General features: G+C 44.2%; 1 protein-coding gene across 1 annotated transcript in view; it reads right to left on the minus strand.

Moving 5' to 3' along the window:
- The window catches only part of LOC111958193 (growth hormone receptor-like), a 78,770-nt gene extending 62,875 nt beyond the window's left edge, over positions 1 to 15,895 (minus strand). Inside the window, exon 1 of the mRNA XM_023979391.3 lies at positions 15,544 to 15,895. The gene's annotated coding sequence lies outside the window, so the exon portion shown is untranslated. The remainder of the gene's footprint in view (positions 1 to 15,543) is intronic.
- Positions 15,896 to 21,250: the final 5,355 nt, after the last annotated feature.

Consider the following 21,250-nt stretch of genomic DNA (forward strand, 5'->3'; position numbering starts at 1 on the left):
CTGCTCTCTCGTTCTCTCCACCCTCTCTTCGTTGTTCCCGCTCCTGTCCCTCGCTCCGGTTCTCCCCACCCCTCTCTCCGTTCTCTCTTTAGTACTCCACAATCTCTCTCTTCTCTCTAGCCCCAAATATCTCTCTCCGTTTTCTTCCCCCTTCTCTCTCTCGTTCTCACTCACCCCCACCTCTCTCTCTCTCTCTCCTTCTCCCTCAACCCCCTCTCTCTAGTTCTCTCCTCCAAACGCTTCTCGTCCCCACCTCTCTCCCCCTCCCTCTCTCTCTCGTTCTCTCTTTGCCACCTCTCGTTCTTCTCTCCCCCCTTCTTTTCTCTCCACTGCACCTCTCCCTCGTTCTCTCTCCCCACCTCTCGTCCCCCTCTCTTCTTGTTTCTCTCCCACCCCCCCTCTCTTCATTCTCCCCCCCCATCTCTCTCTCCCCCCTTCTCTCATTTTCTTTCCACCCCCTCTGCTCTCTCTTTTCCACCCCCGCTCTCTCATCTCTTCCACCCCTCTCTCTCATTCCCCACCCCTCTCTCTCGATTCTCATTCTCTCCACCCCCTCTCTATATTCTCTTCCACCGCCCGTCTCTCTCATTCTCTTCCACCCCCTCTCTTCTTTCTCTTCCACCCCCTCTCATCATTCATTTCCACCCCCTCCTCTCTTCTATTCTCTTCCACCCCCTCTCTGTCTCCTTCTCCACCTCCTCTCTCTCCTCGCTCGTTCTTCCACCCTCCCTCTCTCCTCGCTCCGTCTCCCTCCTCTCGTCTCTGTCCCACCACCCTCTCTCTCGCTCGTTCTTCCCACCCCTCTCTCTCGCTCGTTCTATCCCACCCCTCTCTCATCGCTTGTTCTCTCCACCCCTCTCTCTTGTTCTCTCCCACCCCCTCTTTGTTCTCTCCACGCCTCTCTCTTTTGTTCTCTCCCACCCCTCTCTCTTTTTCCCCCCCCTCTCTCTTTCTCACTCCCAACCTCTCTCGTTCTCTTACCCCCTCGTCTCGCCCACCCCCTCTCGTTCTCTCCCACCCCTCCCTCTCTTCGTTCTCTCCACGCCCCTCTCTCTTCGTTCTCTTCCACCCCTCTTCGTTCTCTCCCACCTCCCTCTCTCGTTCTCTTCCCACCCCCTCCTTCGTTCTCTTCACCCCCCCTCCTCTCGTTCTACTCTCTCATTCCTCACCTACCCCCGCCTTCTCTACACTCTCATTCTCATCACCCTTCTCTCTCGTATCTCCCTCAACCCCCTTCGTTCTCTTCAGCCCCCTCTCGTTCTCCCTCGCCCCCTCTCAGTTTTCCCTCAGGCCCCCTCTCGTTTCTCTCCCTCAGCCCCCTCTCGTTCTCCCTCAGCACCCCTCGAAGTCCTTCAGCTTGTCTCCCTCAGCCCCTTCTCGTTCTCCCATCGAAGCCCCCTCTCGTCCTCAGCCCCCTTCGTTCGCCCTTCAGCCCCCTCTCCGTCTGCTCCTCAGCCCCCTCTCGTTTTACCCCTCAACCCCCTCTCGTTTCCCCCTCAACCCCCTCTCGTTTCCCCTCAACTCCTCTCTCGTTCTCCCCCATCTCCTCTCAGTTCTCTCCACCTCCCCTCTCTCTCTGTTCTCCCTACCCTCCTCCCCTCTCTTCATTCTCTCGAGTTTCTCTCACCCCCCCTCGTTCTCTCCACCCTCCCTCTCTCGTTCTCATTCTCTCTCCCTCCATCGATCCTCTCACCTCTCTCTCGTTCTCCTTCGCTCCCCCCCTCTCGTTCTCCTTCGCTCCCCCCCTATCGTATCACTCCCTCCCTCCCCCCTCTTCTCCTTCTATCTCTCGACCCCTCCCCTTCTCTCCCATCCCCCTCACACTCATCCCCTGCTACCTTTTCCACTCCCCCTCTCACTTTTCTCATCCTCCCTCCCTCTCCTCTTCTCACTCCCACCTCTCTCCTTTTCTCACTCCTCCCCTCCTTCCTTTCTCCTCCCCCTCTCCTTTTCTCACTCCGCCCACCTCTCCATTCTCATCCCCCCCTCTCCTTTTCTCACTCCCCCCCTCTCGTTCTCACTCCCCCCCTCCTCCTTTTCTCACTCTCCCCCCTCTTCCTTTCTCTCACTCCCCCCTCTCTCCTTTCCACTCCTCTTCCTTTCTCAACTCCCTCCTCTTCTCTTCTTTCTCACTCCCCCTCTTCTCCTTTCTCACTCCCCCCTCTCTCCTTTTTCTCACTCCCCCCCTCTCTCCTTTTCTCATCCCCTCTCCCTTTCCCTCCCCTCTCTTTTCTCACTCCCCCTCTACTTCTTTTCACTTCCCCCATTTCGCCTCTCTGTCTTCTCTCCTCCCCGATCCGCTCTCTGTGTTCTTCCCCCCCTCGCTCTCATTTGCTCCCCCTCTCCTCCCCCTCTCGTTCTCCCCTCACGCCTCTCGTTCTCCCCTCACCCTTCGCTCTTGTTTTCGCCTCTACCCCCTTCACTCTCGTTTTCGCCTCTACCCCCTCACTCTCGTTTTCGCTTCTACCCCTCCACTCTCGTTTTTCTCGCGCCCCATCTCGTTCTCTCCCACCCCCCACTCTCTCGTTCTTTCCTCTCCCCCCTCGCTCTCGTCCTCTCCTCTCCCCCATCGCTCTCGTTTGCTCCCCCCTCCTCACACCCCCTCGCTCTCACCGCCCCCTCCCTATCATTCTCTCCTCTCCCCCCTCGCTCTCATTCTCTCCTCTCCCCCTCGCCTCATTCTCTCATCCCCTCTCTCTCGTTCTTCCTCCCGTCTCTCTTTTCCCCCTTCCGCTCGTTCTCTCTTCCCCTCCCCGCTCGTTCTTCCCTCCCCATTCTCCTCCGCCAACTCTCTCGCCTCTCTTCGCCCCCTCTCGTTCTCTCCTACCCACCTCTCCTCGCCACCTCTCTCCGTTCTATCGTCCTCTCTACCTCGTTCTCTCCCACCCCTCTCGTTCTCTCCCACCCCCTCTCTCATTCTTTCCCTCCCCCCCACCTTCTCGTTCTTCCTCGCGCTCTACTCGCTCTCCACCCTCTTCTCGCGCCCTCCCCCCTTCTCGCACCTCCCCCTCTAACTCGTGCTCCCCATTCCTCCTCCCTCACCCCCCTCCTCCTCTCTCAGCCTCTTCCATGCTCTCTCGTTCCACCCTAACCCCCCTCTCTCGCCACCTCTCTCGTTCTATGCGTCCTCTCGTACCTCTCTCGTCTCATCCCCCTCTCCTTCTCTCCACCCCCTCTCTCATTCTTTCCCTCCCCACCTACTCGTCTCCCTTCGCCCACCTTCTACTCGCTCCTCACCCTCTTCTCGCGACCCTCCCCCCCTCTTCTCCTCTCTTTCTCCTCCCCTCTCACCCCTCTTCTCTCCTCTCTCGTTCACCTCCTCCTCCTCCCTCCTCCTCTCGTCTCCCTTCCTCCTCCACCCCCCTCTTCCTCCTCTCTCGTTCCTCCCTTCTCATCTCACCCCCCTCTGTGGCTACCTCTCTCGTTCCCTCCCTCCTTCTCTCTCTCTCCTCTTCACCCTCCCTCTCTCGATTCCTGCTCCTCTCACCCCTCTTCCTCCTCTCTCGTTCCTCCCTCCTCCTCTCTCACCCCCCCTCTTTCTCCTCTCCTACCGTCCTCCTCTCCCCCCCTCTATCTCCTCTCTCGTTCCTCCCCCCCCTCTCTCGTTCCCTCCGCCTCTCTCACCCCCTCTTCTCTCGTTCCTCCTCTCTCGACCGTCCTCTCTCGTTCCATTTGTGGGTTCGATTACAGGCTCAAAATGGAAACTCTTCAGTCTATTCTTGTTCTGAGAAATGAAGGCTATTCATGCGAGAAATTGTCAAGAAACTGAAGATTTCGTACAATGCTGTGTACTACTCCCTTCACAGAACAGCACAAACTAGCTCTAACCAGAATAGAAAGAGTGAGAGGCCCTGGTGCACAACTGAGCAAGAGGACTACATTAGTGTTTTTTGAACGGTAGTATATATATATATAACATATATATGTGTGTGTATACCTATATATATTATATACACACACAGGAAACACTGTGTGTGTGTGTGTGTATGTATGCATGCATGTACGTACGCACAGTACCAGTCAAAAGTTGACACACCTACTCATTCAAGGCTTTTCTTCATTTGTATTATTTTCTACATTGTAGAATAATAGTGAAGACATCAAAACTATGAAATAARACATATGGAACCATGTAGAAGCCAAAAAAGGTTTGMCCAATAGGCTACCTGCCGACTAGACTTGGAGCCTCTTTGGATTGTGATGCGGCTAAAATTCTATGACAGTCAATCTAGAAGCTATTGAACCAAGATGCAAAGTTTAAGGTTCGCCATTGCCCCCACCAATTGCAAAAGTTTGCAAATAGTTTTTTTTCATCAGTAAGTTAAAAACTTGCGCAAACACCACACTGCCTACAACATGAGTGTGCATGTCCTACAGATGTGGCAATAGATAGAACACATTGGTGTGTGTGTGTGTGAACCACATAGGCAGGAATGTTCTCTTCAGTCTAGGGGTGTGAACGTTTAAACAAAGTTGGGATCCTTAACATTTTCTAGACGATAGGCTATAAAAGCCTGGGGAAAGTTGTGCCATTTAAATAAAACCAGAGAGGAAGAGGCATGCAAAACAAGACATTGCAAGATGCATATTACCAAGACATTGGCGCACGGTCCTGCCCGCATGGTCCTGCCTGCCCGGTCCTCTCTCTCCCTCCCTCAGGCTGTCCTGCCTGCCCCTCCTCTCCCTCAGGCTGTCCTGCCTGCCCCTCCTCTCCCTCCCTCCCTCCCTTCCTCGCGCTGGCCGGCCTGACCCTCCTCTCAAATCAATTTAAGGGGCTTTTATTGGCATGGGAAACACCTTTTAACATTGCCAAGGCAAGTGAAGTAGACAATAAACAATAAAAATGAACAGTAAACATTACACACACAGAAGTTCCAAAATAATAAAGACATTTCAAATGTCTCTCTCACCAATGTGTCTTTATTGGCATGGGAAAATACTGCCAAAGCAAGTGAAAATCAAAAGTGAAATAAGCAATCAGAAATGAACAGTAAACACACACAAAGGTTTCAAAAGGATAAAGACATCTCAAYTGTTATATTATTAGCTAMGTACAGTGTTGTAACAGTGTGCAAATAGTTGTAGTATGAATGGCAAGGGGAAATAAATAAACAGATAAATATGGGTTGTATTTACAATGTTGTTTGCGCTCCACTGGTTGCTTTTTCCTAGTGGCAACAGGTCACTGCAGCATTCTTGATTTTCCCCCTTCACCTGGTTTCTTTCTCCCTCCATCCATCCGTTCTCTCCCTCTCTCTACCTCCCTTCCATGCTCCTACTTCTCTCTCCCTCGCTCTGGCCTGCCTGCTCTTTGCTAATGATGCAAGTGTGTGTTCAGRCTGTTTGTAGAATATCCTAGCCTATTCATGGCACTGATGTTGCTGGGATACAGAGGTATCTTCGGGCCAGTCTTGCAAACACAGGGTACTTACTCTTTATTGCTGAGTGAGTGTTTTTCTGTTTTTGTATCAATATTCAAATTACAGTAGGCTACCTGTAGCTTGTATCGATTACCTTTTTCAGACAATGAAATGTGGCACCTTGAAAGTATCTCGCCTACGACATGTTTGCTTGTCTGTTAGGTAGGTTACACTACGTATTTTTTAAATGCCAACACGAAACCTTCTCTGGAGACGAAACATTTTACTTGTCTGTAAAGGAATGCCGCTCCTGAAGTTCCATCACTAGGCGACCAGAACTGTCAATCAAATAATCTTGAGCTGCTCCGTGCAGCCTGCCTACCTGTGCACAGACCAACCTCCTAAAAAAGTACTTTAAAGTTTGTTAAATACTGGGACTTACCAAGACATTTACACTGAACAAAAATATAAAACGCAACATGTAAAGTGTTGGACCCATGTTTCATGAGCTGAAATAAAAGATCACAGAAATGAACCACATGCACAAAAAGCTTATTTCTGTCAAATCTGTTTACATCCCAGTTGGTGAGCATTTTAGCCTGTCAAGATAATCCATCCACCTAACAGGTGTGGCATATCAAGAAGCTGATTAAARAGCATGATCGTTACACAGGTGCACCTTGTGCTGGCGACAATAAAAGGCCACTCTAAAATGRGCAGTTTTGTAAAAAAAAAACACAATGCCACAGATGTCTCAAGTTGAGGGAGCGTGCAATTGACATGCTGACTGKAGGAATGTRCACCAGAGCTGTTGCCAGAGAATTCAATGTTCATTTCTCTACCATAAACCACCTCCAACGTCATTTGAGAGAATTTGTCAGTACATCCAACCAGCCTCACAACCGTAGACCACGTGTAGCCACGCCAGCTCAGGATTCCACATCCGGCTTTTTGACCTGCGGGATCGTCTGAGGGGAGGGAGGGCGAGGCGCTGAGGAGTATTTCTGTCTGTAATAAAGCCCTTTTGTGGGGYAAAACTAATTCTGATTGGCTGGGCCTGGCTCCCAAGTGGGTAGGCCTATGCCGTCCCAGGCCCACTCATGGCTGGCCCCTGCCCAGTCATTTAAAATCCATAGATTAGGGCCTAATGAATTTATTTATATTGACGGATTTCCTTATATGAACTGTAACTCAGCAAAATCTTTGAAATTCTTGCATGTTGCGTTTATATTTTTGTTCAGTATAGTAGAAAGAAAACACATCTAGCTACCATACCATAAACTGCAGAAACAAATACAGCAGCACATCTATCAGAAATGTTTATTGTTGTCAGGGAAACAATCCAAGGCTTGCAGTTAACGTACGACACCTCCTGGGGGCCATGTTGGAAGACCACCGCATTAATTATTCCGTTAACAGCCGACAGGCTAACCCAAACTGCAGTGCCTAAAACTAGTTGATTCATCACCACGGTCATTTTCTGTGGATTATTTGGCTGCTCTAACAATGCAGGAAAGACAACAGGAAAAAAATGTATACAGATTCCCCGCACTCATGAAACACRGTTGGAGATACCAATGAGCTTAGACTCAAGAACTATCAAAAAAGTGAATAAACCTTTTTGCACGTTAAAACCTGAACCCAAGTTTAATTTAGATGTTATACTAACAAGGTGTTAACAACAACACTACAGTAAGTTAGCCAAAAATAGCTAGCTAGATAGCTTGCAGTCTTAGCATGTGTCACATGAGTTTCACAGTTTGGGGAAGCAATTTTTTCACCGTGATTGTTCAATAAAAACGACCTTGTCTTGAATGTAACCATGTAGCCTAGGCCAAAAACGGGTCCTGGCTAAAAGGGATCCAACTTGTCAAATTAACGTCAAGGTAATTTTTTGCACTTTAGTTTACCCTAACCCTATTCCTAACCTTAATCTAATGATCATAACCTGCAACGTTCATTCTCGTAACCTGCTGCGTAAATTCTCCTAACTTGCTACGAAATGTAAAATATTAAGTTAATTTGACCAAAGCTGGATACCTTCCATGACCATGAAAAAGGGAGACGCAAGTTGTACGATATGACGTCCATATATCCTGGAGGACATTATTGTCCAAAAAAAACWGCGGTTATCATGTATTCGTATAATAACCCAATGATAATTTGTTGAGAACTTCATTCATAAGAGGGAAAATGTATGGACATAGAACAAAGGCTTCAATGGGATAGGACAACCTGCTGTGTTGACTATTGGTTGTTCTTTATACGACACTAAAACACCTGAATGAATTAAACACAGCCAAACAACACTTAAGAGATCTGATGGTATAGCTGACCTGAGAAAGTGATTCTAACATCAGGAGTGCTTTTCATTTGTTATGTACTACTGTAGGTTCAACCAGCTGACCTATATCAAGACACCCATTCCCACTGTGAATGAGCAATGCTGCAGCAGCATCAGTTTCTACTTTGTCCTTTTCCAGATATGAAAGGAGACATCCCTCAGTTATATGAGATGGTTGTCATAGGCTGTGCTTCGGACAATCTGAATGATTCTGTTGTGCAATTTACGTAGAGAGTATCTTCAGGTGCGTTAGTGCTGGGCTGGAACAGAAGCATGCACACCCAGCAGGGTTGGCCTGCTCCAGTTGTAATAGGATTATACATTGTGTGTAACTTTTAAACTGTATTTTTGCTCACAAAATGTGCTATCATAGGTTCACATAATCCATGGTATACAAGGATGTACCCTTATTTTGTTGTGACATTCATTGGGACCTCTTCATCTGCAGACCGGGTTTTACGGCTCTGTATCTGAGGACAGAAAACATCAAAGAAACAGGCTTCATTATACTCAAATTAGACAGCACTGAATATTATGTTGCTATACAGTATCTCTCTGTCCTCAGTTTTTCCTTGCTAGGGACTGGAACAGGAGAATAGGTTCATAATGTCCTCCCACAAAGGTAATGGACCTGCCCTATCCAGAGTAGCCTACTCTGCCTTCTCGGACAGCTGGAACTGCTGGCTAATCCTTTCACCCTCTTCCATGGCTGTTAACTAGCTACCAAGCTACAAATTCATTTAGAGCTACAGTACAACGATAAATACATCAAGATAGGTAGCTAACTAGCTAATACAGTAGGAAGTTAGCAAGCTGGTTATATTTAATTCACTTAGCTAGCTACAGTATGTAAAGTTAGCTAACTAGTGAACATTACATTAGCAGCTTATTTGAGTACGCCTGCACACTAGGTTTCTTACATTGATCATTTTCAAAATATATTTACTTACTTGAGTAGGTTCTCCRACTGCCTCCATTTTCTAGGTCCTTAGAAAAATGAAGTTTCCAGTGGTTGCAAAAGGCAGCCAGCCATGTGGACGATTAGAGGACTTCCAACAGACTGACTTTGGTCGTCCAACATGGCGCCTGGTGCGGTTGCTAGGTGATTTGTGACAACTGCAAGCCCTCTATAAAGAACAGTCTATGCCGGAGCGGAATTCTACTGTCTGATAAGGTACAGAAGCTTCTAATTGTCTGAAAAGTTATCAATTGTTGCGGTCGACGTGTTACTGTAGCTGTGTTCTATGTTTGTAAAAGGTCGTGGTAGATAGAGCTTCATTGCCCGGCCCTAGAGGTCATACATATGTAATAGGACCATTATTCTGCATTGTGAATTGAGGTGGAATTGTATGGGTTTTTTCTTACTGTTTTAACAGAAAACTGATTTTTTTTAAAACAGTTTAAACGTTAAGCAACATTGTCCATTTGTCACATCCCTACTTCAGACCAGGGCAGGGATAGTTTGACTATAGGGTGTCCTCCTGCTTTCCAGTGTTGTGTACAAATATATTAACTTTCAAATCAGATGGCGGTGCTTGGATTATATACCAGTCTCTCTTTTGTGCCAGTAGGCAAGGCCTGAGTGGGAAGTGCTGTGGGTGTGCATGCGTGTGCATAAAGGCATGCAGGCCTGCTCTTTGGATGGTGCTCATGTCTCCTGCTCTTATTTCAGAGGATTGGAAAACTCCCAGTCAGCACAGTGAGTCTGGAAGGGGATCAGTACAAACATCTGCAAGCCCTGCTATGGGAAGGCAAGTGGATGTATGTGTGTATGCGTGAGTGTGACAGACAGCAACTGGTAGAATATGGTGCTTGTGTATGTTTTCAGTTTTCATATGTGTGAGAGTGAGAATAGAGAGTAATCAATTTGATACTGAATCTCTGCACATCTTTTAATTGAGCCGCGCATGGAAAATTCCGTCCTTAGTTTTGTGTGTGAATAGCTGCTATGTTCATTCTTTTACCTGAAACACATCTTTATGACGTCTCACCGATCTTCGCATTGTTCTAGAAACCCTAGCCAAGGCAGCAGATTACTGAAAAAAATGTGTGGATTTTACATAACATAGTAGGCTGGGTCTAACTCATTTGTGTGAAAGTAAGACAGGGCCGGTTCCAGTCTGAGGGCCTTATGCATAATGTTTCTGTCATGTGTGCTGTGTGTATTACAATACAATCAAATCAGATATGAGCGCGAGTTGCACAGCGGTGTAAGGCACTGCACTTCAGTGCTAGAGGTGTCACTACAGATCCTGGTTCGATCCCGGGCTGTATCACAACTGGCTGTGATTGGGAGTCCCTTAGGGCGGCGCACAATTGGCCCAGCTTCGTCCAGGTTAGGGGAGGGTTTGGCTGGGGTAGGCAGTCATTGTAAAATAAGAATTTGTTCTTAAGTCACTTGCCTAGCTAAATGAAGGTTAAATAAAAATAAATACAACACCCACCACCTACATAAAATTTGATTTTCAACTTYTTTTTTTCACCTCTTCAAACCTCTCTAAATGGCATTGTTAGGTTAGAGATCTAACCAAGCCACATTTAAAGTGTTTATAACAGTGTCAAACAAATCTCCCCCGGGGGCCGCATTCGATCCACACGGTCCCGTGTGGCTCAGTTGGTAGAGCATGGCGCTTGCAACGCCAGGGTTGTGGGTTCATTCCCCACGGGGGGACCAGGATGAATATGTWTGAACTTTCCAAATTGTAAGTCGCTCTGGATAAGAGCGTCAGCTAAATGACTTAAATGTAATGTAAATGTAAATGAGGTCCGGAGGGCTGCACTGAATATTCGTTATATTTCCTCACGGTTAAAACTTGTTTTAAAAAAGGCCTCTATCTATTGTTTTGGGAATTTCCGATGCTTCCTGAATGTCTAGCTTTCATTTTGTGATTATTCGCAAGCTGGACATGGTCAAGAAACTGTGAATGTAGGTCCATTCTAATTTATACACAGTTTCGATTTAATTTAAGTATATTGAATTTATCCCCACTCCCCACCTAAAAACATTTTTTATTATTCACTCAAACCACACACGTTCTGGATTGGATCCCCTCGCATGTTGGACACCACTAGATTATATAAATGAAAAGCCCTTTTCAACCCACTCTGTATCCTGAGGACCACTATCCTCTCCTCTCAATTCTTACTGCTGTTCCCACACCACACTGGGAGTGACTGGCCCATCACTGCAGCCTGAGATTTGAGCGTGTGTGTGTGTGTCTGCATGTGTGTGTCTGCACCTGTGTGTGTATTTAAGGGTTTTATAGAGCTTGACTTGTAGAAGGTAGATTAAACGGTCCACTTCTGTCCTCGTCTATAAAACTCTTGTTTTCAGCAACATAAGGTACATCACATACCGTATGCCAATCAGCCTGCATTACAGAGGTGGCCTCTAAAGTCCAATGCTGTTCACTATACTTATTTCTAAAGGGTCCCTATCACTGCCCGCTGCACTAAGCACAGACATGTTGATGAAGTATAATATACAGGGGGAAACAAAGTATGACGTCTGTAAAACTATATTCTCTTCAGCTCATCTCTGCTCACCCTGTACGTGATTTAGAATAGTGAATCACCAGGTACTAGACCTACACTCCATAGAATAACAGAGATTCTCGGCTCTCCAAACAACCCATTTAAAATATCTGATGCACAGTATCTCTCAGCCAGTGGTCTGGTCTCACTTTAGTCATGTCAATTTTTCGTACCTTGAATCAGCATGGGGAATAATATAACGATGTGCACACACAGTCTATAACATTTTGATACAGCGCTAAATAAAATATAAATAAATTGGACTACTTCACAAAATTTCCACATAACACATTCATTTAGATAGCCACTCTATGTGGGTGCTAGCAAACTTGCAAGCAGGCTAAGTAGCGCTAGGTATCAACTGCCAATCCAGTAGGGGCTTGACGCTAAAGTGAGCTTTGATTGATCAATAGCATTGTGATATCGTGGAGTATTTGCACAAAGTTCAGCTTTCCCCACCTTTGGTCCCGCCCTCTTCATGCTTCCTCGCCCATGGTCATGGCTAGAAGTCATACAGCTTTTGTCAAATTTGTCAAGATTTGACTTTTTGTAGCAGGTTAGAAGAACTTACACAGCAGGTTACTGTAGGATAATTAGGTTAAGGTTAGGAAAAGGGTTAGGGTTTGCTAAAATGCAAAAAACAACACTTTTAATGTTATTTTGACTAAAGCTGGATCCCTTCTAGCCATGACCCTCGCCCATGCGAGGGTCATGGCCAACTGTTGCCCAACTGCCTACTTCACTTCCCTCCATTGAAAATGAATGGGTCTCCATTTGTTTTATCGCTCCCCAAGTGTTATGTTGAAATAAACTGTCAGTTTTGTACCAATTTGGTTGAGTATAAAACAATCAGAATAGAGAAAGACATTAAAACAACTTATCATTAATTTACTGCCATCCTAGGGTCATGCACTACTCATAAAGCATATTTAGACTTTTATTATTCAGAAACATGAAATACCGTCAAATACCTCTATAGCAGCCTACTGTCAAAAACATTGAAAAATACCATATTGCCCAGCCCTTAATAGGGCAACAAGACAGAAATCAGGAGGATTGAGACATGATGTTACATCACCATTCCATTCCCAACCATTAGGAATAGATCAGACTAGGGCTGTGGCCGGCCTGTCACCGACTAAAAATAATCTGAGTCAACCAAGAGTCGTGTGTTCTTTCAACCAATCGATTGGTTGACATTTTAAAACGTGTATTTTTCCATATATAGACACAACCGGTTTGAATAAAATCAACTATATGTAGGCTACTGAGCTTGTCTGATGCTTTAAGCACTGTGATAAAAAATATCAATATAGCCTAACCAGAAGAAAAAAACCTGTTCCCGACCCTCCTCCTCCCGCTGCTGCTGGCCTTCGCAGATTCTGCTAGTAGGCTCCTGAAGTTGCCAGTAATAGGCTACACCATCGGTCGGCAACCTATTAAAATTTGGAGTGCCATGTTATCGTACCATTTCTACTGATCTGCTGATCGAGGCCAGTTATGGTTTTCATATACACATTTTCGTGGAACAGTTTAATTTATTTTATAATTAAGTCTGAAGTTTACATACACTTAGGTTGGAGTCATTAAAACTCGTTTTTCAACCACTCCAAAAAAGTCTTGTAAACATTTACAAACTATAGTTTTGGCAAGTCGGTTAGGACAACTACTTTGTGCATGAGACAAGTAATTTTTCCAACAACTGTTTACAGACAGATTATTTCACTTATAATTCACTGTACCAGAATTCCAGTGGGTCAGAAGTTCACGTACACTAAGTTGACTATGCCTTCAAACAGCTTGGAAAATTCCAGAAAATTATGACATGGCTTTAGAAGCTTCTGATAGGCTAATTGACATAATTTGAGTCAAATGGAGGTGTACCTGTGGATGTATTTCAAGGCCTACCTTCAAACAGTGCCTCTTTGCTTGAAATCATTGGAAAATCTAAAGAAATCAAGACAAAAATTGTAGACCTCCACAAGTCTGGTTCATCCTTGGGAGTACTTTTCAAACGCCTGAAGGTACCACGTTCATCTGTACAAACAATAGTACGCAAGTATAAACACCATGGGACCACGCAGCCGTCATACCGCTCAGGAAGGAGACGTGTTCTGTCTCCTAGAGATGAACGTACTTTGGTGCGAAAAGTGCAAATCAATCCCAAAACAACAGCAAAGGACCTTGTGAAGATGCTGGAGGAAACAGGTACAAAAGTATCTATATCCACAGTAAAACGAGTCCTATATAGACATAACCTGAYAGGCCGCTCAGCAAGGAAGAAGCCACTGCTCCAAAACCGCCATAAKAAAGCCAGACATGGGGACAAAGATGGTACTTTTTCGAGAAACATCCTCTGGTCTGATTAAACAAAAATAGAACTGGTTGACCATAATGACTATTGTTATGTTTGGAAGAAAAAGGGGGGGGCTTGCAAGCTGAAGAACACCATCCCAACCGTGAAGCAAGGGGGTGGCAGCATCATGTGGGGGTGCTTTGCTGCAGGAGGGACTGGTGCACGTCACAAAATAGATGGCATCATGAGAAGGGAAATTATGTGGCTATATTGAAGCAACATCTCAAGACATCAGTCAGTAAGTTAAAGCTTGGTCTCAAATGGGTCTTCCAAATGGACAATGAGCCCAAGCATACTTCCAAAGTTGTGGCAAAATGGCTTAAGGACAACAAAGTCAAGGTATTGGAGTGGCCATCACAAACCCTGACCTCAAGCCTATATACAATTTGTGGGCAGAACTGGAAAAGCGTGTGCGAGCAAGGAGGCCAACAAACCTGACTCAGTTACACCAGCTCTGTCAGGAGGAATGGGCCAAAATTCACCAAACTTATTGTGGGAAGCTTGTGGAGGGCTACACGGAACGTTTGACCCAAGTTAAACAATTTAAAGGCAATGCTACCAAATATTAATTGGTGTATGTAAACTTCTGACCCACTGGGAATGTGATGAAAGAAATAAAAGCTGAAAGAAATAATTCTCTACTATTATTCTGACATTTCACATTCTTCAAATAAAGTGGTGATCCTAACTGACCTAAGACAGGGAATTTTCACTCTGATTAAATGTCAAGAATTGTGAAAAACTGAGTTTAAATGTATTTGGCTAAGGTGTATGTAAACTTCCGACTTCAACTGTATTTGCCGCTGCTCGACTATTTTTTTTWATTGATGACCAAAAGCCTATCAACCAAACAATTGACCAGTCGACTAAATGTGGTCACCCCTAGATCAGACAATAGACCATTGATCACTTTCCTGTTGTAGATGCACCCACAACAGTGGGGTTTTGCACCCAAAAGGTTTATAAATAAAGACCAGGGAATATTGTATTCATTCATAATAACCATTGAATAGCCTTTAGCCTGTTTAATGTAAAATACTAACAATTTTTTACTGAAATGCATTTAGTGGCCTATTGCATGGTTGGCTAACATGTATAACAGCACATCTTTTTTTAAAGATCCTGCACAGTCATCCAATTTCTAATTTAAAAAAGCCTTCGAGTGACCAATACATAGGCAAATTAGGGTTTAAAAATACAATTATGACATGGATTTCAGTATGTATTGCATGCAATAGGTCACTCCATGCATTTCGAATGGTAATGCAGTTCTAGCTCAGTGCCATACTTCAGATTGGAGTTTTGGGTCATTGCAGGTTTACACTAGGGCTAGGCTATCATTCATTCACACACTGTCAACAGGAGTCGGAGCCCTGCGAAATCAATAGGGAACAAATGGAGCTATGAAGCATTGAATTCTGTCCTGAGAATCTTTAACTATTCAAGCATGCATGGTACACCATGTAATGATGCACTAAATCGTGTTTGAAAAGGGAATTCCGGAGGTGTGAACTTCTTACAACTACTGAAGTCCTTTGGAAACCGAAACACCTTAACCACCTCCATCAGAAGACATCTGCCACGCCGAAAACTACCAAATATTAACATCGCAGAAATGCTCACCACACCGCACGTAATACATCGCTTCAGATAGCAGATCATTCAAAAATAATAAAATAACTAGTTCCCTTGAGAGTTTCAGCTAAAGTAAAAACAGCTTTTATCAATAGGCTAATATTGAAACATAATAGAATAGAATTGCACYCCAACAAATGTAGCAACACGATGGTTAATTATGTTGAATAGCGATTTATAAAAACTTTTTGCCAGTCCCAGTGTGCGAGATGCATCCACAAAAAGCATTGAGAGGACATCTCAAAATACATCAAATACATTTGTATAATAGGCAGACAATTGAATGAATCATTTTATTCTATAAACACACTCACCTAACACGAAGATGTCAGCTGGAAAAATACGCGAGTGGTATCGACTTCTTACGATTTGTTCATCTGACAGAACCAGGGCAAACACAAGTGGTCCGCCTTTTAACTCCACGAGTAGCCTACCCCCTCAACGGTCGATGTAAAGAAAAAAAAATCAAAGAATATCCCAATGTTCACTTTACCATACTTCAAGCTATGAGTAAGCACTACTAACAGCGATTATTTTTGATTGATTCCTCTATTTGACCAAGTTGACCCGTCCCTATCGTTAGATTATTTCGACTGGGATCAAGTGCGACAGAAGGATTCGGATAGGGACAGTGTCCCTTTCACTGCTCCGGGCTCTTGCAACAGTCAAGCACATAAATAAGCGCCCCCGTCCGGAAAATATTTCCAAACTCCTCACTGAAATCAAGAGGGTGAAATACATTTCCCACTGGGCACAGACGTCAATTCAACGTCTATTCTACGTAGCTTCAATTTAATTTAATTGAAATGAAGTGGAAACGGTCGTGATTGGGAGTCCCATAGGGTGGCGCACAATTGGCCCAGCGTCGTCCGGGGTAGGTCGTCATTGTAAATAAGAATTTGTTCTTAACTGACTTACCCAGTTAAATAAAGGTTCAATAAAATAAATAAATATGGAAGTGATTAACAAGCAGGTTGTTTTGTAAATTTGAAATGTTATGTTAATGCCTATGAATTGAATGTTAGCCTTTCAATTGCATCCAAAGGTCCTGTCATCAGACTCAATTCAAGCTGTTGTGGAAGAGTCGAGAGAACATTTATTTTTTATTTTTAGTGCAAGCTTCTATTTGCCTCTATCTGATTAGGCTATTCGCAATTAACAGATGTTTTTATTTAACCTTTATTTCACTAGGCAAGTCAATAAACTTAAGGAGCCTTTCTTTAAATTTTCGCCTAAAATGACATACCCAAATCTAACTACCTGGAGCTCAGGACCTGAAGCAAGGATATGCATATTCTTGATACTATTTGAAGGAAACACTTTGAAGTTTGTGGAAATGTTAAATTCATGTAGAAGAATATAACACAATAGATCTGGTAAAAGATAATACAAAGAAAAAACATGCAAGAGAAAGGCCATAATATATTATGCCAGCCCAGGCGCAATTTAGATTTTGGCCACTAGATGGCAGCAGTGTGTACGCAACGTTTTAGAATGATCCAATTAACCATTGCATTTCTGTTCAAAATGTTGTATCAAGACTGCCCAAATGTGCCTAATTGGTTTATTAATACATTTTCAAGTTCACAACTGTGCACTCACTCAAACAATAGCATTTTCTTTCACTGTAATGCTATTGTAAATTGGACAGTGTAGTTATATTTACAATAATTGAAGCTTTCTGCCTATATCAGATATATCTATGTCCTGGGAAATGTTCTTGTTACTTACAACCTCATGCTAATCACATTAGCCTACGTTAGCTCAACCGTCCCACAGGGGACCCACCGATCCTGTAGAGGATTTATTAAGAACAAATTCTTATTTACAATGACAGCCTACCCCGGCCAAACCCTAACCCGGATGACGCAGGCCCAATTGTGTGCCACCCTATGGGACTCCCAATCACAGCCGGTTGTGATGCAGCCTGGAATCGAACCAGGGTCTGTAGTGACACCTCTAGTACTGAGATGCAGTGCCTTAGACACTGCCCCACTCAGGAGGGTATGATGTAGGCTGTCTGTCATGATAGGCCTAATTAAAGGGGCAATAAGCTTGTTTTACTCCATTGTTTGTAAACAATGTAATAGCAAACAACAAACACTGTACAGTCTCAAAACATGGTTAAAACGGTCATTTTGAAGCTCTGTCTATGAGTTTGAGATTGGTTACATTTCTCCAGCCACATCCCTCAGCTGTTTACCAAAACAGTGGTGGGGTGACCGCTTTGTTGTTGGTTGAACTACAGATTGCCTCTTTTAGGTGATTGATATTTGCAATAGTGTGTGGGACATGTTTAGTAACTAGGCAGTTTTCATTTCTTACTTCTGAGTCTAAACCATGAATCAATCTCCAATTTGCCTAAATCTAACCACCAATTACCACTGGAGTGTAATGCTTTGGTGTATGTCATCTTTGCATGGTCTGTTGGTAGAAATCGTCCTGCAGAAAGATATCTGCTGAACTAAATGAGAAGGTAAAAATCATAGATCATCTCGAAATTGCAGATGAATGATGACATAGATCGCCTATGATGAATAATATGTGTGAGTTAGAGGTTTGAACGAATTCCAGAGGAAGCACTGACAAATTCTGTATTTTTGTTTCAGGTGTGGTTGAAATAAAWAAAAGTTGTCTGATTTGTAGCCTGATCTGTACGATTGCAGAATTGAATTAAAAGTTGTCAAAACGGTTGTTCAGGTTCACGTGGAAGTCCCACTGGAGGGCTGACGTCTGAGCTGTTTGTGGTCCCTGACTTTCAGCTGTCAGTGAAGGTGACCTCTGACCTAACAGCCATCAAGTAGGGGCCCAGCCACGCGGTCCCATGTGCGTACGCGACGCCTCTTCACTTCTTTGCACATAGACCCCATTGAAGAACTGATGTTTTTTAACCCTGCACATCACTGTAGATTGGTGTCACCTTAATTGTGGAGAATGGGATGTGGTAATGACTGGAGCGGAATAGGTGGAATGGTATCAAATATATCAAATACATGGTTTCCAGGTGTTTGATGCCATTACATTTGCTCCGGTCCGGCCATTATTATGAGCCGTATAAATTAGGCCTATCTACTGCACTGGCCTATATATCTATACCATGCAAAACAGTGAAATGTGCCAATTCAGTCATATAGTTAAACTTTATGGAAACTACAAATTACACTGCAGTCTTTATTGGAAGGGCAGCAGCTCAGTGTTTCTGTAATATCCAAGGTGCTCAGCAGCCGAGGGCAGCAGCTCAGTGTTTCTGTAATATCCAAGGTGCTCAGGCAGCAGAGGGCAGCAGCTCAGTGTTTCTGGCCATGTGCCATTTCTATGCTCGCCTCCAGAATGCTCTGCTGATATAAATCGTGCTGCAGAAGGATAGATGGAATTGCCCTGTCTGTGTTGAGTTACCGACTCCTGTATTTATACCCCTTACCTTGTCCATTTATAGGGCTCAGAAGTTATGTCTTTCCCTGCTCCTCTCTCTGCGCCATGAATAAAACGCTGTGCAGACGAGCGGGATGGATCCTGTTGTGAACAAACTATAACTCCGGTCTGGAGGGATGAGAGTTAAAGGGGAAGGACTCCCCAGCTCATCTATAAAGGTGTTTTAGAGAGATGCATATTTCTGTTTGTGATTCAAAATGAGCTATATATGGAGTATTCACTATCAATTTTGCTTTGAGATCAGAGATTGYTAGCCTGGTCTCAGATCTGTTTGTGCTTTTGCCTACTTCATTGTCATTGTCAAGGACGATTCCATCAGGAGTTGGCTAGAGAGCAGAAACAGACTGGCCCCCAGGCTAAGAGATTGGGGCTACATGTGACACTATTGCTTTGAGTTCAGGACAGTGTGTTATTTGGCAAAGACAATTCCCAGGTTTTCCAGGAAACCCTGTTGGAATTCCCAGAATCAGGAGGGAATAAGCAGGAACTCCAGAATCCTTCAATCGGGATTTCTGGAAAATCMGAGAATTTGGGGAATTTTTGGAATCTTACACTGGTATTACACTTCCTAATCGTTCAATACATTTTTTCCACCTAAGGTGGAAAAAGAGGGCCTCCACCCACTACACCACTGATTGGTTATTTTGCAAACGCACAGTAAAACAGAGCTTTGTCTGGGTGGAGGCCCTCTCCATTTTATCCACTTAATAAGGAGTAAAAAAGAAGAAAGGATACATTGGTTTGTTGTTTTGTTCCCTTCTGGTTCCTCTCTAAATGATCACGTGAAGAAAAAACCTCAYAGTAAATTGGATATGACATGAGAACAATACAACCATATTGCTCTCCTTCTGAAGAGCCAGTCTGGAGCCAGGCTGTCCTCTGAACCCTGCTACAATAATTTATGGGATGTTTGGCCAACATTTTGTGTTGGTAATTAACATGACTGTGAAAAACGTAATTATGTTACGCAACACTGTTGTTGGTCTTGTTGGATGTCTCATATGCTACAGTGGGCAACCAAATATAGCACAGAGATACATCAAAAAATTGATTTTTTATCAGGCGTTTATCATAGTACAACTATCAACTAACTAGTGCATAGACCTACTTCATGTGATGATGAACCACAATATACCCCACAAGACATTCCACCAGAGGTCTCTTCACAATCGCAAAGTCCAGAACAGACTATGGGAGGCGCACAGTACTACATAGAGCCATGACTACATGGAACTCTATTCCACATCAGGTAACWGATGCAAGCAGTAGAATCAGATAAAAAAAACAAATACAAATACACATTATGGAACAGACACGCACTCCACACACACGTACACACAGATTTTGTATTGTACATATTTGGTAGTAGAGTAATGGCCTGAGGGCAAACACTTCATGTGCTGTGAAAATTGTTTTGAAATATAATGTCATGTAATATTTTAAATTGTATATAACTGCCTTAATGTTGCTGGTCCCCAGGAAGAGTAGCTGCTGCCTTGGGGATCCTTAATAAATACAAATACAAATACTTGAACCTACCTGTCTCTGGTGCCATCTTTCACTACATAACCTGTAGCTGATCAAGTCTACGGATTACTGTAAATTCAAATAAAAAATGCCTGTCTGTATTGCTATGGCAAAGCTGTCCAGCTGTCCAGCTGTCCAGCTGTCCAGAAGATGAATGTCCTAAAGGCCCAGTGTTGAGGTGCTGTTGCTGTCCTCCCAGAGCAGCCAGGGACTATTGATTGTGAAGCCTCTGGGTACACATATCTAATGAAGGCTTGGACAGCGGAGACTCAGAAGAGCGTTTACTAATCATCACCAGAGCCATATACGATATCTATTTACGTGGGGAGGTTGAACCTAGCGGCACTTCTTTACCATCAGAAGATCAACTGTATCACAGCCTGGAGGTTTGGAATGCCTAGGATTCTTTGATGCGGTCAATCTATTCCTTGTCTTCTCTCAGTGATGTATCTGTGCTAATAATTCCATTTGATTGACTTCCCACAACATTGCATGATGTCTAAAAATTATATAGAAAARGATAGGTTTTTAACTGAAGGCTTGGTGGCGATACTCATGTCAAATGGGACATTTTCTGCCACTATCTCCTCCTACTGAAATGGACTGTACCACAAAGGCCATGTTTAATTTAGTTAATTTAGTTAATTTGTTCCTCCTACTCTTCACCTACTCTGCCTTGTCACCCATAATGCATTTAGTAAGGGTTCACACCGAGAGAGTGGCCATTCACCAACGCTGTCAACAGCTTTCTCTATTGAATTAGGACGGCAGGAGCTGAGAGCGCCGCAGGCTTCACACACACGTATGCAGGTGGGCACAAACTCACACTACTGCCAGAAGATAGTGGCATTAATGGTTTCATTGGTGTGTGTGTGTGTGTGTGTGTGTGTGTGTGTGTGTGTGTGTGTGTGTGTGTGGTGTGTGGTGTGTGTGTGTGTGTGTGTGTGTGTGTGTGTGTGTGTGTGTGTGTTTGTGTGTGTGTGTTTGAAAATGACAATAATCAATGCATAACAAATCATATACACTCAGTGGCCGGTTCATCTCGTACTGGTTCGTAAGTAC

The sequence above is a fragment of the Salvelinus sp. IW2-2015 genome, linkage group LG33, assembly GCF_002910315.2.
Source record: "Salvelinus sp. IW2-2015 linkage group LG33, ASM291031v2, whole genome shotgun sequence".
NCBI lineage: Eukaryota > Metazoa > Chordata > Actinopteri > Salmoniformes > Salmonidae > Salvelinus > Salvelinus sp. IW2-2015.